The 15,131-nt window shown below is 43.5% G+C and overlaps 2 protein-coding genes across 8 annotated transcripts in view; one reads left to right on the top strand and one right to left on the bottom strand.

Moving 5' to 3' along the window:
• The window catches only part of LOC124138596 (sodium-coupled monocarboxylate transporter 1-like), a 53,016-nt gene extending 51,034 nt beyond the window's left edge, over positions 1-1,982 (bottom strand). For both annotated transcript variants that reach the window (XM_046505326.2, XM_048397815.1), the window contains exon 1: positions 1,788-1,982. The gene's annotated coding sequence lies outside the window, so the exon portion shown is untranslated. The remainder of the gene's footprint in view (positions 1-1,787) is intronic.
• A 2,156-nt stretch (positions 1,983-4,138) lies between these two features.
• LOC124138597 (xanthine dehydrogenase-like) overlaps positions 4,139-15,131 on the top strand; it is a 71,868-nt gene continuing 60,875 nt past the window's right edge. For all 6 annotated transcript variants that reach the window (XR_007221753.1, XR_007221756.1, XR_007221755.1 and 3 more), the window contains exon 1: positions 4,139-6,052. The gene's annotated coding sequence lies outside the window, so the exon portion shown is untranslated. The remainder of the gene's footprint in view (positions 6,053-15,131) is intronic.

The raw sequence follows: 15,131 nt of genomic DNA, 5'->3' as shown, positions 1-15,131 counted from the left end.
ACCAATTCGTTTATGAAAAAAACTGAAACAAAAAGGGCCAAAGCATACACCCTTGACTCACACCCATGAAGCAACACATATACCAGATACTCTGTTGTTTGAACGAACACAGGCCTTTACATTACTGTACAAGGATTGTAACATTTTACCAATTTTAGCACTCAAACCATGTTTGTACAATGGCTTCCATAGATGTCGTCAAGCCAGCTGATTTATTATGTTTCCAAGCACTGATGCTTTCAAAAAGTTCGGATCTGGTGATTGTGGATTCTGATATGTCAATTGTCAATTCTTGCACATAACCATGACCTGTCACTATGTCTTCCACCTCACCAAGATTATCCTGAATACCCATTGGTTCAGAATTCAGCGACGAGAAATAGTCCCCCAGTCTTGTATATCAATAGGATTGGGTCGTTGCGGTCGTCCAGACATACATATGATGTCCCAGAAACGTTTAGAGTCTACCGCTGCTGCATTTTCTAGGTCACTCCTTTTACATTGTGCAAACTGGTCCTTCTTGATTCCACACAGTAATTTGTATTCATGCAAACTTTGTTTTACTTAATAAGGTATGAGTTATCTTTAGTTATTTCTGAACGCATTTACATAATGGCACCGTTCATGTTTTTTACAGAGACATTCATCAACATCAGGGAACATGTCACTCGATGCCAAACCATAATCTATCACACTACACCCTAAATGCCCAATAGGAGGCACGGGTGGCCCAGTTGTCTGAGTTGCGTCCCTTGGGAACGCCAGAAACCTATGATTGTAGGTTCGAATCCCATTTCGCCCCGATTATGATTCTAGGTTTGTCAGCACCATACCCATACTCGTGGGTTTCACCGAAGTGGTAAACGTCTGAGGCATGCATCACTTCGGGCTTTCCTCCCACATTAAACCGACATTAAGCCGTGATATAAATGGAATACTGTTAAAATGGCGTTAAACCCAACTCACTCACTAAATGCCAAATAAATGTTCAGTCACCGATTTGATAGTCAGTTCCAAATCTTCCATTCACAATATGTATGTTCAGAATTGAACACATTTCCAAAAGAGTTTTTTCAAAGTAAATTATCACATGAATATCTTTCCATCTCAAATTGTGTAAAAACATCTATTCAGTAATTGTTACTTTCAACATGGTGAATAAAATCGTGCTCCACATAGTCCCGCGTCACACTGGTTCTACTGTTCATGTACAATGGACCTGTGAAGATCCGGGGCAGAATAGGTTTTGAGCAACCCATTCTTGCCATAAAAGGCGACTATGCTTGTCGTAAGAGGCGACTAACCGGATCGGGTGGTCAGACTCGCTGACTTGGTTGATGCATGTCCTCATATCCCAAATGCGTGGATCGATGCTCATGATGTCGACCACTGGATTGTCTGGTCAAGACTCGATTATTTACAGACCATATATTGCTCAGTGCGGCGGTAAACAGCAAACAAACAAACAAAATCCAACGCCACTGCGGTACGAGGACAGGCATTCAACTACTTAAGTCAACGAATCTCATCACTGCGTGAGATTAGCATAGTGTTTGATAAGAAAATTTAGCATCCCTTTACAATTCAATACAAAATTGTAATTTCCCTACCAGAGCCTGTAGGAGGGATAAGCCCTGTGTATTGTAACGACGGGACGTTATGGTAGATACCACACTCTCTACTGTAGTTATGCACCATGACATGCGTGTTCAGTAAAATATGTGTTTTTTTATGCAAACTTGTACATAACCAACGAAATTCATGTCAGATAAAACGTTAAGCCTTACCTCTATAAAGCCCTGTTACAAGTCCCGTCTTGAATCTGTTCAGCTGGATATTAGAGACAGGATGTTCTCTGGCGTTGTGGTTTTATGTATCATAAATCCTTGTTTAGCAGCACTTTTGATGAAATGCATGTCATTACGCAAATACTATTCGTTCACAACCTGCGACTCGCCTACTATGTAAGACGTTAGAGAGTATACATGTCACGTGACATTTACTCCAACCAATAGGAATCTTCCGTGTTTACTGCTGAATCAGGACTTAGGTGGAAATGAGACGCACTTACTCATAACTGAAGCCCGTTGCTCAAAGTGGTCTCAGCGCAACGACTATGCAATTTGGATCGATAACATGCATCAACCAAGTCAGCGAGCCTGACCACCCGATCCCGTTTGTCGCCTTTTACGACAAGCATAGTCGCCTTTTACGACAAGCATATATGTGTGTGTGTGAAGGGGGGTGAGGGCCAGAACACTTTTTCAATCAAACCATTATTATCTTTGAGAAGTTCCTTTGCAACCCATGACACGTTATTTACCAGAACATGCCGCATGTTCAGTGTAATATTGAAAAAACCTAAAAGGCTTCATTTTTGCTTTAGCTTAGAGGCCCTTCAAAGCATTTCAATACGAGATAAACGTTATGAAAGCGGATTGTTGAGCATTTACAAAGCACTTGGGCTCATATGATGGTTGGCAGATCGGTGTATTGAAGAAAGCGAAAAAAGGGGGAAGCATAAGGCATAACATACACTGGCTTAGAATTTCTCTGTCAATGTTAAATATATTGTTAAAACAGAGTTGTAAAAGAGTGTTTTAACATGTTTATTTCATATTTATGAGGGAAGAATGAATTAATATCTTCACGAAAAAGGACTGTATCAATTTAGGCCTGCTTACGAAACATACTCAACATCACCTGTCTTTGTTAAACAATACAGTGCACAGAGCAATAAAGATCACGTTTCGAATGATATTGGAGGTTACCCAGAGCTGTGGGATCGAATGTGGCATTTCATGATGTCACATGGCATCCTACCGTGTGAAATGTAGAAATTTATTGTTGACACACATTCATATAAACAAGAGGATGTCTGAACGACACAGTCGTTCCAATGACTCAGAAAATAACTATCTTCGGCACTGATCTAGGTAGCTGTTATTGGCCGTGTGCTGTTTGTACGAAGATTTCAAAGAGAGCCACATGACTCTAGCTCAATGGTTGTTTGGTCAAGTGAGTGAGTGAGTTTGATTTTACGCCGCTTTTAGCAATATTCCAGCAATATCACGGCGGGGGACACCAGAAATGGGCTTCACACATTGTACCCATGTCGGGAATCGAACCCGGGTCTTCGGCGTGACGAGCGAACGCTTTAACCACTAGACTACCCGACCGCCCCACAACATTCAAGGCCTCAGTAAAGCTTCCCAAACGTTTTATTGAGGACAGGTGTATTTTCAAATTGACTTGCCTTTGCATGTGTTTGTGACGGGAAAACCACTATGTAATAGTGATTCATAAGCACATGGTTATGATATAGTCAGAATCGTACAATCGACTCTGCTATAAGTAGAAATTTCTTATGAATGTGGAAAGGTTGTTTTTTTATTTTTTAACCCCATCTTCAACACGAGCTATATTCGAAGAATATATTGAGGTAACCTAATTATTTCAAACTTTTTAACTCGATATATCGATGTCTCTGTGGCCTCGGGGACATGAAGTTGCCAAGTGGTTAAAGCGTTCGCTCGTTGCACCGAAACGCGGTTCAATTCCCGCCGAGATGTTGCTAGAATATTGTAAAAGCGGCGTAAATGTATACTCAATCACTGTCATTATGGTCCGACAGAACCCGACTCTGTTGTCCAATATCGGCACTCCGGTTGTCTCGAACTACGGGTAACACGGGACATCGTATTTGGTTTCCATTATCAATTATATATGAACACATATATAACAGTAAATAAAAGCGAGAAAACCCTTTCCATATTCATTTTAAAGCTCTGCTAAAAGTACAGTCGATTGTACAATAACAACCATATCGTGAGTATGTGTCTTTGAATCACTATCAAACAGTGATGATATCTAAAGTTCGCGACAAATGCATACTATTGTATACATACGGCCCTGCACTGCACGCTCTTTGTGACCGACAAAGAGCACACTTACGTAACTGTATTAACTTGACTTAAAAAAAATAAACACATTGTATGAACATGTTTACGAATCAGAGTAAGTCTACCACATAACGTCCTGATTATGACCGCTCACAGTGGGGATTCAGGTTTATAATCATTATTTTCATATTAGATGCTATTAAATCACAAGGCATGTGACCTAAATAATATTTATAAGCTTGTAGAACCAAGAATCCCCAACGGCTCGTTACCATGTCATTTGTGTGGTTCTCTGTAGAGGGGCACAGGCGGACGTTCTACCACTAGGCCACGGAGGGGGTCTGTGGGTATACATGTAGTTCCTACCACAACATTACCACGAACCAAGAATCCTCAACGGCTCGTTACCATGTCATTTGTGTGGTTCTCTGTAGAGGGGCACAGGCGGACGTTCTACCACTAGGCCACGGAGGTGGTCTGTGGGTATACATGTAGTTCCTACCACAACATTACCACGAACCAAGAATGCTCAACGGCTCGTTACCATGTCATTTGTGTGGTTCTCTGTAGAGGGGCACAGACGGACGTTCTACCACTAGACCACGGAGGCGGTCTGTCTGTATACATGTAGTTCCTACCACAACATTGCCACGAACCAAGAATCCTCAACGGCTCGTTACCATGTCATTTGTGTGGTTCTCTGTAGAGTGGCACAGGCGGACGTTCTACCACTAGGCCACGGAGGCGGTCTGTCTGTATACATGTAGTTCCTACCACAACATTACCACGAACCAAGAATCCTCAACGACTCGTTACCATGTCATTTGTGTGGTTCTCTGTAGAGGGGCACAGGCGGACGTTCTACCACTAGGCCACGGAGGTGGTCTGTCTGTATACATGTAGTTCCTACCACAACATTACCACGAACCAAGAATCCTCAACGGCTCGTTACCATGTCATTTGTGTGGTTCTCTGTAGAGGGGCACAGACGGACGTTCTACCACTAGGCCACGGAGGCGGTCTGTCTGTATACATGTAGTTCCTACCACAACATTACCACGAACCAAGAATCCTCAACGGCTCGTTACCATGTCATTTGTGTGGTTCTCTGTAGAGGGGCACAGGCGGACGTTCTACCACTAGGCCACGGAGGCGGTCTGTGTGTATACATGTAGTTCCTACCACAACATTACCACGAACCAAGAATCCTCAACGGCTCGTTACCATGTCATTTGTGTGGTTCTCTGTAGAGGGGCACAGGCGGACGTTCTACCACTAGGCCACGGAGGTGGTCTGTGGGTATACATGTAGTTCCTACCACAACATTACCACGAACCAAGAATCCTCAACGGCTCGTTACCATGTCATTTGTGCGGTTCTGTGTAGAGGGGCACAGGCGGACGTTCTACCACTAGACCACGGAGGCGGTCTGTCTGTATACATGTAGTTCCTACCACAACATTACCACGAACCAAGAATCCTCAACGGCTCGTTACCATGTCATATGTGTGGTTCTCTGTAGAGGGGCACAGGCGGACGTTCTACCACTAGGCCACGGAGGCGGTCTGTCTGTATACATGTAGTTCCTACCACAACATTACCACGAACCAAGAATGCTCAACGGCTCGTTACCATGTCATTTGTGTGGTTCTCTGTAGAGGGGCACAGGCGGACGTTCTACCACTAGGCCACGGAGGCGGTCTGTCTCTATACATGTAGTTTCTACCACAACATTACCACGAACCAAGAATGCTCAACGGCTCGTTACCATGTCATTTGTGTGGTTCTCTGTAAAGGGGCACAGGCGGACGTTCTACCACTAGGCCACGGAGGTGGTCTGTGGGTATACATGTAGTTCCTACCACAACATTACCACGAACCAAGAATGCTCAACGGCTCGTTACCATGTCATTTGTGTGGTTCTCTGTAGAGGGGCACAGGCGGACGTTCTACCACTAGGCCACGGAGGTGGTCTGTGGGTATACATGTAGTTCCTACCACAACATTACCACGAACCAAGAATCCTCAACGGCTCGTTACCATGTCATTTGTGTGGTTCCCTGTAGAGGGGCACAGGCGGACGTTCTACCACAAGACCACGGGGGTGGTCCCCCTGCCACACAGGACGCACCTGCCACTCACACACAAAAGTAAGTGTTCGGTGCCTGTTTGTAATACTTATATTATAGTATGTACAGCCATTTAAAATGATGGCAACCTGATGGCAACCGATTTTCCCATCGTGAAATTCCCCTTCCTTTCTAGCAATCTACCTCCAGCTCCAGCTTCTGGCGTTTTCATGTCAATGTTGCTTTGGTATTGGATATATTATTAAAATTTCACGGAAAGACAAATTTTGCTTACATCTCATGGTTTCACAATCAAAGACCTGGTGAAGTCATTGCACAACTATTATGGTAGACATTCAGAGGAATTTACTAAAACTGACACGTTGTTTGTTGTCCTGTAGAATGCACAAACAGAAAATAGTGGAAACAGAATGCGAATAAAGCCATTCTGTCCTAAGGTACTCGTTATTGGTCAGTAAATAGAAATATGTCCCCCCTGTTTCGTAAGTAGGGAAAGCGTCAATCGCCATCTTGTCGGTTTTGTTCACATTGACATTTAGGTCGATTTACCTATTATACGCTTATTGTAAAACACGCTGGCCGCAGATCGATAGCCACCACATTTCTACACATGTAAAAGTCATCTAAATTCGAATATGTCCCTTACCTACCGAAATATCGACAGTATACATACATACATACATACATACATACATACATACATACATACATACATACATACATACATACATACATACATACATGATACATACATACATACATACATACACACACACACATACATACATACATACATACATACATACATACATACATACATACATACATACATACATACATACATACATACATACATACATACATACATACATGGTGTGGGGTGGAATTGGTCTTGCACAGGGGGTCGGCCATGTGGTCTTCCAGAGGCAATGGTGTCACAGCAGCTCGGTACATTGATAAGTCTTGACAGAGACAGAGACCCGGGTTTGATTCCCATCATAGGTACAATGTGTGAAGCCCATTTCTGCTGTCCCCCGCTGTGATATTGCTGGAATTGCTAAAAGCGGCGTAAAACCATGCTCACTCACTCACTCTTTCCCAGGCATGAATATCACTTTAGTGTCATACTGAAGTAGCCGTGACATCAAAGACTGTTGACGTTTTTTGCTTTCTCATAATGGGCTCCAGTGGTTTGAGTGAATCAGGGTTGGACGTCCAAAGGTGTATTGGTGAAATGTTTCCAAGGAGAACCCTATGGCCAAACTTTCTCAATTTGAGCGTAACCTCATTTGGTGCACGTGATCATGAGGACTCGACTGGCACATGCTAATGGCCTCCCTTGCTTCAAGGGAGATGTACCTAGTCCCTTGCTTGAAGCATCACATTCAGTTTCAAGCTCTTTACTGGGGTCGTACAAGCTCAGGATCGGTGCTTGTGTCACCAAACGCTTGTTCTCCGACACAGCAGATTATTACCCCTCAGATCATTTCCACTAGACGTCATTGTGAGTCGTCAGATCGGCTCAATCACATCAAGGACCCGTGAAGATCCGGGGTAGAATAGGGCTTCAGCAACCCATGCTTGCCGTAAAAGACGACTATGATTGACGTAAGAGGCGACTAACGGGATCGGGTGGTCAGACTCGCTGACTTGGTTGAAGCATGTAATCGATCCCAATTGCGTGGATCGATGCTCATGATATCAATCACTAAATTGTCTGGTCAAGACTCGATTATTTACAGACCGCCGTCATATAGCTGGAATATTGCTGAGTGCGGCGTAAAACAACAAACCAAACAAACCAACAATCACACCAGAGCTTAGGTAGAAGCACTGATAGGTAATTCACTGTTCCTTGCAATCTACGAACAGCATCAACATCTGTAGGGCTGCTCATGTTAAGAATGGCTTCCCCGTTCTTGTTTCAGATCATTTGCTGTGATTTCATGTCCGTGAAAGTCAACATGATCAGTATCACAGACACGTTTTTTTGTTTCAGTCACTGCACCTCTGTAGTAGTGAGTGAGTGTGGTTTTACGCCGCTTTTAGCAATATTCCAGCAATATCACGGCGGGGGACACCAGAAATGGGCTTCACACATTGTACCCATGTCAGGAATCGAACCCGGGTCTTCGGCGTGACGAGCGAACGCTTTAACCACTAGGCTTCCCGACCGCCCCCACCTCTGTAGTAACCTGTTCAGATCTCTGTCACACTCACCAAGAATCAGAATGTTATCGGCTACACTGACGACTCCATCTGGACCTTCAAGATTCTTGTTTAACATTCTTGGAAGATTTATCTAATGGCATCCATAACCACCTGTATCTTCCAATCGGCGTGATTACAGTACAGTAGACTACGGTTATAACGAACTCGAGGGACCACTAATTTTAGTTCGTAATAACCGTAGTTCGTTATAAGCATACATACAGCATATATACAACAAATGGTCGGGAATAAGAATAAGTTCGTTATATCCGTCAGTTCGTTATAAGCGTGTTCGTTATAAACGTAGTTTACTGTGGTATGATAGCTGCTCTCCTCAAGAACACAATGGCGGTAACCATGGGTAAGGTCAAGCTTATAAAACGCTTCGGCCTTAGCCAAATCAGGAAGTGCATAGTCAATAGTCGGCATAGGATAACACACACGTTGAAAAGCTTCGTTTAGCGATTCAGGATTTGGCCATGGCGTGAGTCATTCTGTTTTCTTCACTTGGACAGATATTTGTGAGCACCGATCTGTGGGCTCAGTCACAGGTATTAGAGTACTGTCGGACAAGCTAGAAAAATGTTTTTTTCTGACTTCATTTAATAATTACGAATCATAGGGCTATGAAAATAGCATAAACCAAAATAACACAAATTTAACTAATCAAGCCTATCCTAACTGACACGGTCATTTGCCTAAAAAGGTGCTTTTACGGTAAACTGATGATGAACTTAGAAAATATTCATGTGTTTTCATACATGTATGAAACGGCCTATAGTCTGAGGTAATAAATCACGTTGGTGGAACTGACCTTAAATTTCAAGAACTTGATATTCAGCCTCTTGCAATACCTCTCGTGTGATTCTAGCAAAGGCCGTGTTGATCATGCCTTTGGCATGTGTGAGTTTGAATGTTGTGTTATGTCTTGTCATGAACCCTTTACAGTTAGCCCAGATATGATCACTAGGAGTGCGCACACAATGTCTGACTGGCGTACGTTAGACAACGTGAGGGTGGTTTGCCGCAAAAAAAACCCATCTGTCTTGTACTTTACTGGTTTCCTATTCACGCGCCTTACCATATGAGTTGAACTTTCGATTCAGATGGTCTAAAGTCGACATTGCAAGATGTTAGATATTCATCGAGGTAAATGGTCTGGACGCCCTGACTGCGAGACATGATGACCTCATAGACAGGATGGAATATGTTCAACTGAAAACTGCTCGGCCTTCGCCACGTGCAGTGTATCTAAATCCCATCTCATGGCGAGCAATAATTAAAGGGAAACAACAACTGTGTCTTTAATTTCCTCCCGAATTCTACTCCAAGCCCGGCGTACCTTCTGTTCATAAACTTTTAACACTGACTTCCGTCTCCATGTCGTGTACCATGGATATGGCAATGTACATGTAATGCACCATACACCATGGGAGCACTGTTGACAAAACAAATGCAGTGTCATTTTGTTTTGTTTTTTCACATCCACACATAGAATTATCTCCGAATTGTTTTTATGGATTAGATGTTTTATGAAGATTAACATCATTATTATCATAAAGGACCAATATGCGCATGTCTGTATCGTCCGTTTTAGGCTACCCTCATTTGACTTCAAATAATTCTGACATTGCTGTTTTCCTGTAAAATTGTCAATAGGACTCCTTGTGACTGAAATACTTCAAACCACAGATAGGTATATCGGTACTTACTCGATATTTCAATGGCAACAGTCTCCGAAATATTCTATCTTGCTTTAACGGACAGAAAGCATTGTTTTAGCATTTTCGACAAGACACCTAACTTGCCCGTACTGTACAGGTCTTCTTTCAGCTTGGGTTTAACGGCTATAAGAATTGTTCTGGGAGGACACTCTGAAGGTATATATGGACGACGCCTGGGAGAGTTACCAGTGAGGATTTGTCGAACACTTGACCAAACATGGATAGGACATGATGGTATTGATCTGTCGAAAAGTAAGAAAGTACACAGTAATTAGCCGCATCTGTTATGCAAACTGCCTGCTCAAAAGTGGGGTCATGTCTTCTTTGGCAACTTGAAATTCAGACCTCATAGCTTAAATCATCAGATGGATTTGTTACCTTGCATAATCGTCCACTTTACACGCCGAATAAGGATTTTCATGGAAAATGATAAATGCAAAATTCTTTGGAATAGGCCCGTATACAATCTCAGAACTATCCAGGCCAACAAACCCGATCTTGTCCTTTTTTACACATCCAATGAAATTAGTTTAATTATTCTGTCCCTTTTCCCTCAATTGACCAGAGTGCATTTGACTTCCATTCTCAGCTCCCGGGGAGGTATACAGCCCAAGCTGCCTGTGAGGCGCTAGAAGGTTAACAGCCATATTACAAACTCATCTTTCCGGGTACCTATTCAGTCACTTACCACATGTGCTTCAAGTGCTTCAGTGATAGGCAAGACCAAAGCACTAGAAAACCTCGCACGTGGCCGCCCATCCAACTATTCTCCGCGACAGACGTTGGTTAACTTCACCAGATTTGTGACATGTGCGCTGTGCACAAACCACGTGTCACCTTCCATTCCCATAGTAGAAATAAGATATGACTTCACATAAGCCTTTGAGCAAGTTGCATCATTTGTGTTAGTAATGGTACAATAATGTTCCCGCATATGCTTCCACATAGTCGAAATCTTAATTGCGCCATCACAACTTTATTGACTGTTCAAGCAGTTGCAAATGGTTAGATTCAGATAAGTGATCCCTAATTGGCGCACAGGCATTGTGGCCTGAAGAGCTTTTTCCGCCTGACATGTTTCACTTTACCACAGCTTTGACAGTAATGTGTCGATAGCAAAGACCCCGTGGGAAGAACGTGCATAGTAGGAAACAATATCTTCTTCAGAGTATGTCAGACTTCATCATGTTCATTTGAAAAGCAATCACGGTCTAGACAGTCGTCCGGATTTATTTACAATGTGAGCATTGAATGCATTACAATGCATAAAATGGAGCAACGCTTCATGAATGTTGCATGAAAAGAACACAAGTTGTGTTTATCATGCGTTCCCGCTGCGACCACGCATGTTGCAAGATGCTGTAGGCGTATAAATCCCACGATGAACAGAGTTTAATAGCGCCATGTGTTTCTATTAAAAGACGAAGCCAGGCGTGACAGGACAGGTTGTTAAAGAGTGATAACATATGTAAAATTAGGGGATACGACATTTAGGCATCCCCATGGATCTTTAATGATCTCTTTCTTTATTCATAAAGAGTTAGAATTCCTGTACCCGTGAAGATCCGGAATAGAATAGGTCTTCAGCAACCCATGCCTGCCGTAAAAGGCGAGTTTGCTTGTCGTAAGAGACGACAAAGGGATCGGATGGTCAGGCTTGCTGACTTGGTTGATGAATGCCATCGTATCCCAATTGCGTAGATCGATGCTCATGATATCAATCACTGGATTGTCTGGTCCAGACTCGATTATTAACAGACTCCCGTCATATAGCTGGAAATGTGGTGAGTGCTACATTCAACAAAACAAACAAACAGACTTTCTGACGTTTAACTTAAGCTTCAGATCTAGCGATTGTCTGCTATCGTTCTGTGATGATCAAGTAGCCCTTTCCCTTCCATTGATTCCATGTGAGCGAGAAATAAAGGAGACACGGGGCATGGGTGGCCAAGTCGTCCAAGGCGCCGCGATTCGCTATGCAGAGTTGCGTCTCTTTGGCACGCCAGAAAACTATGATTGTGGGTTCGAATCCCGGTTCGTCCCGATTCTATTTCTAGTTTTGTCAGCACCATACCCGTGCTCGTGGGTTTCACCGAAGTGGTAAACGTCTGAGACCTGCATCACTTCGGGCTTTCCTCCCACATTTAGCTGACACGCCGTGCTATAACTGGAATACTGTTAAAAGTGGCGTTAAACCCAACTCACTCACTCACTTAAAGAGACAAGTGAAACCGCCTTTTCTGTTTCATATTTAGATTTATGCATAAATATTCAATTTGTAAGAGGGATGACATCAACTTTCCTTTGTCAACTTTCTCTCTTTATCGACCACTATCCCAATAGGTAGAGCATTTAGTGTCTACATTTTAACTTGTTTTGTATAACCGAGCATGTTCATACATTCAGCGCCTTAAAGCTTTCAAAACGTTTTGTGGTAGACTTATGGAGGACATTTCCAAATGAGACGCATCAGTGACAAACATGATGTCTGATGCAATTCCCTATTTTGACTTGTAACATGTTTTTCGAGTGAACAACTGACTTGCCTTTGCATGTGTTTGTGACGGGTACCATTAGTGGGGAAGGACACGCTCACCAGGTATCATCACTGTTTGATGGTGATTCATAAACATATGTTTACAGTCGGAATCGTACCATCGATTCATGCAAACATAAAGCGGTATACCATGAATGATCCCCTGACTCTGTCCATGTACAACAAATACATTAATCCCTAAAGAGTTCAGATATCAAAGGGTTAAAAAGTCAAAGGGAGATGGAACAACATTATAGTTCACTCGTCATCATCGTTAACCTCGCATCACTGTCAGCCCCACTTCACTGTCAACCCCGCATCACTGTCAACTCTTCATCACTGTTAACCCGGCAGCACAGTCAACTCTTCATCACTGTTAACCCCGCAGCACAGTCAACTCTTCATCACTGTTAACCCCGCAGCACTGTCAACTCTTCATCACTGTTAACCCCGCAGCACTCAACTCTTCATCAGTGTTATCCCCGCATCACAGTCAACCGTGTCTCGCAGTCAACTGTGTATCACCGTTAGAACGGTCCCTCAGTCAACCCTGTATTGCAGATGGCCCTGAAAAACAGTTAACCCTCCATCACAGCTAACACTGCATCACTGTTAACCCCGCATCTCAGTCAACCGTGTCTCACAGTCAACTGTGTATCACCGTTAACACGGTCCCTCAGTCAACCCTGTATTGCAGACGGCCCTGAAAAACAGTTAACCCTCCATCACAGCTAACACTGCATCACTGTTAACCCCGCATCTCAGTCAACCGTGTCTCACAGTCAACTGTGTATCACCGTTAACACGGTCCCTCAGTCAACCCTGTATTGCAGATGGCCCTGAATAACAGTTAACCCTCCATCATAGCTAATACTGCATCACTGTTAACCCCGCATCACAGTCAACCGTGTCTCACAGTCAACTGTGTATCACCGTTAACACGGTCCCTCAGTCAACCCTGTATTGCAGATGGCCCTGAAAAACAGTTAACCCTCCATCACAGCTAACACTGCATCACTGTTAACCCCGCATCTCAGTCAACCGTGTCGCACAGTCAACTGTGTATCACCGTTAACACGGTCCCTCAGTCAACCCTATATTGCAGATGGCCCTGAATAACAGTTAACCCTCCATCACAGCTAACACTGCATCACTGTTAACCCCGCATCTCAGTCAACCGTGTCGCACAGTCAACTGTGTATCACTGTTAACACGGTCCCACAGTCAACCCTGTATTGCAGATGGCCCTGAATAACAGTTAACCCTCCATCACAGCTAACACTGCATCACTGTTAACCCCGCATCTCAGTCAACCGTGTCCTTCAGGCAACCCTGTGTTACAGTCTGTATATTCTACAGAAGGTTCCTATGTCCCCGGTATACTCTTTCGAATGTTCCTCTGTCCGAGGTACATTATCTAGAATGCCCCACTGTCCAGGGGATATTATTCAAAAGATTCTTATGTCACCGGAATATTCTATAGAATGTCACTCTGTCCGAGGAACATTATCTAAAGTCCCCCTGTCCAGAATATATTCTACAGAAATGTCCTCTGTCCCCGGACACACACACACACACACACACACACACACACACACACACACACACACACACACACACACACACAATATATTTCAGACTATTATTTAGATAGTGATAGTGATAAGAATTATTTCAGTAATTTGTCCAGATCCCCGATGGTCAATTCCGACTCGATAGCCGATAGACGCCATGTTTGATTGTAAACACTGAAAGTACCTGACCTTATATATTTGCATATTTATCCTGCCGAGAAACCTACCCATTATATGGTAAACATAAATATTTCCTTTACTGAAGGGCGCGGAATGGTTGACTTGTGACACTATCCATAATCATTTTATCACAGTTTACCCCGTGTCATAGTTGGCTCAGGATCTCAGTTTACCCGTATCACAGTTTACCATGTGTCACAGTTGGCTCTGCAATCAGTTAACCCGTATCACAGTTTACCCTGTGTCATAATTTGCTCTGCGTCTCAGTCGACCCGTATCACAGTTTACCCTGTGTCATAGTTGGCTCTGCACCCCAGTTTACCCGTATCACAGTTTACCCTGTGTCATAGTTGGCTCTGCATCTCAGTCGACCCGTATCACAGTTTACCCTGTGTCATAGTTGGCTCTGCATCTCAGTCGACCCGTATCACAGTTTACTCTGTGTCATAGTTGGCTCTGCATCCCAGTTAACCCGTATCACAGTTTACCCGTATCCCAGTTTACCCTGTGTCATAGTTGGCTCTGCATCCCAGTTAACCCTTATCCCAGTTTACCCGTATCCCAGTTTACCCTGTGTCATAGTTGGCTCTGCATCTCAGTCGACCCTTATCCCAGTTTACCCGTATCCCAGTTTACCATGTGTCATTGTTGGCTCTGCATCCCAGTTTACCTGTATCCCAGTTTACCCTGTGTCATAGTTGGCTCTGCATCTCAGTCGACCCTTATCCCAGTTTACCCGTATCCCAGTTTACCATGTGTCATAGTTGGCTCTGCATCCCAGTTTACCTGTATCCCAGTTTACCCTGTGTCATAGTTGGCTCTGCATCTCAGTCGACCCTTATCCCAGTTTACCCGTATCCCAGTTTACCATGTGTCATAGTTGGCTCTGCATCCCAGTTTACCCGTATCCCAGT

Source organism: Haliotis rufescens, unplaced genomic scaffold (genome assembly GCF_023055435.1).
Source record: "Haliotis rufescens isolate VD_foot unplaced genomic scaffold, xgHalRufe1.0.p SCAF_17, whole genome shotgun sequence".
NCBI classification, from domain to species: domain Eukaryota; kingdom Metazoa; phylum Mollusca; class Gastropoda; order Lepetellida; family Haliotidae; genus Haliotis; species Haliotis rufescens.
The sequence above is the reverse complement of the archived record's forward strand: the minus strand, read 5'-3'. Positions and strand labels throughout refer to the sequence as shown.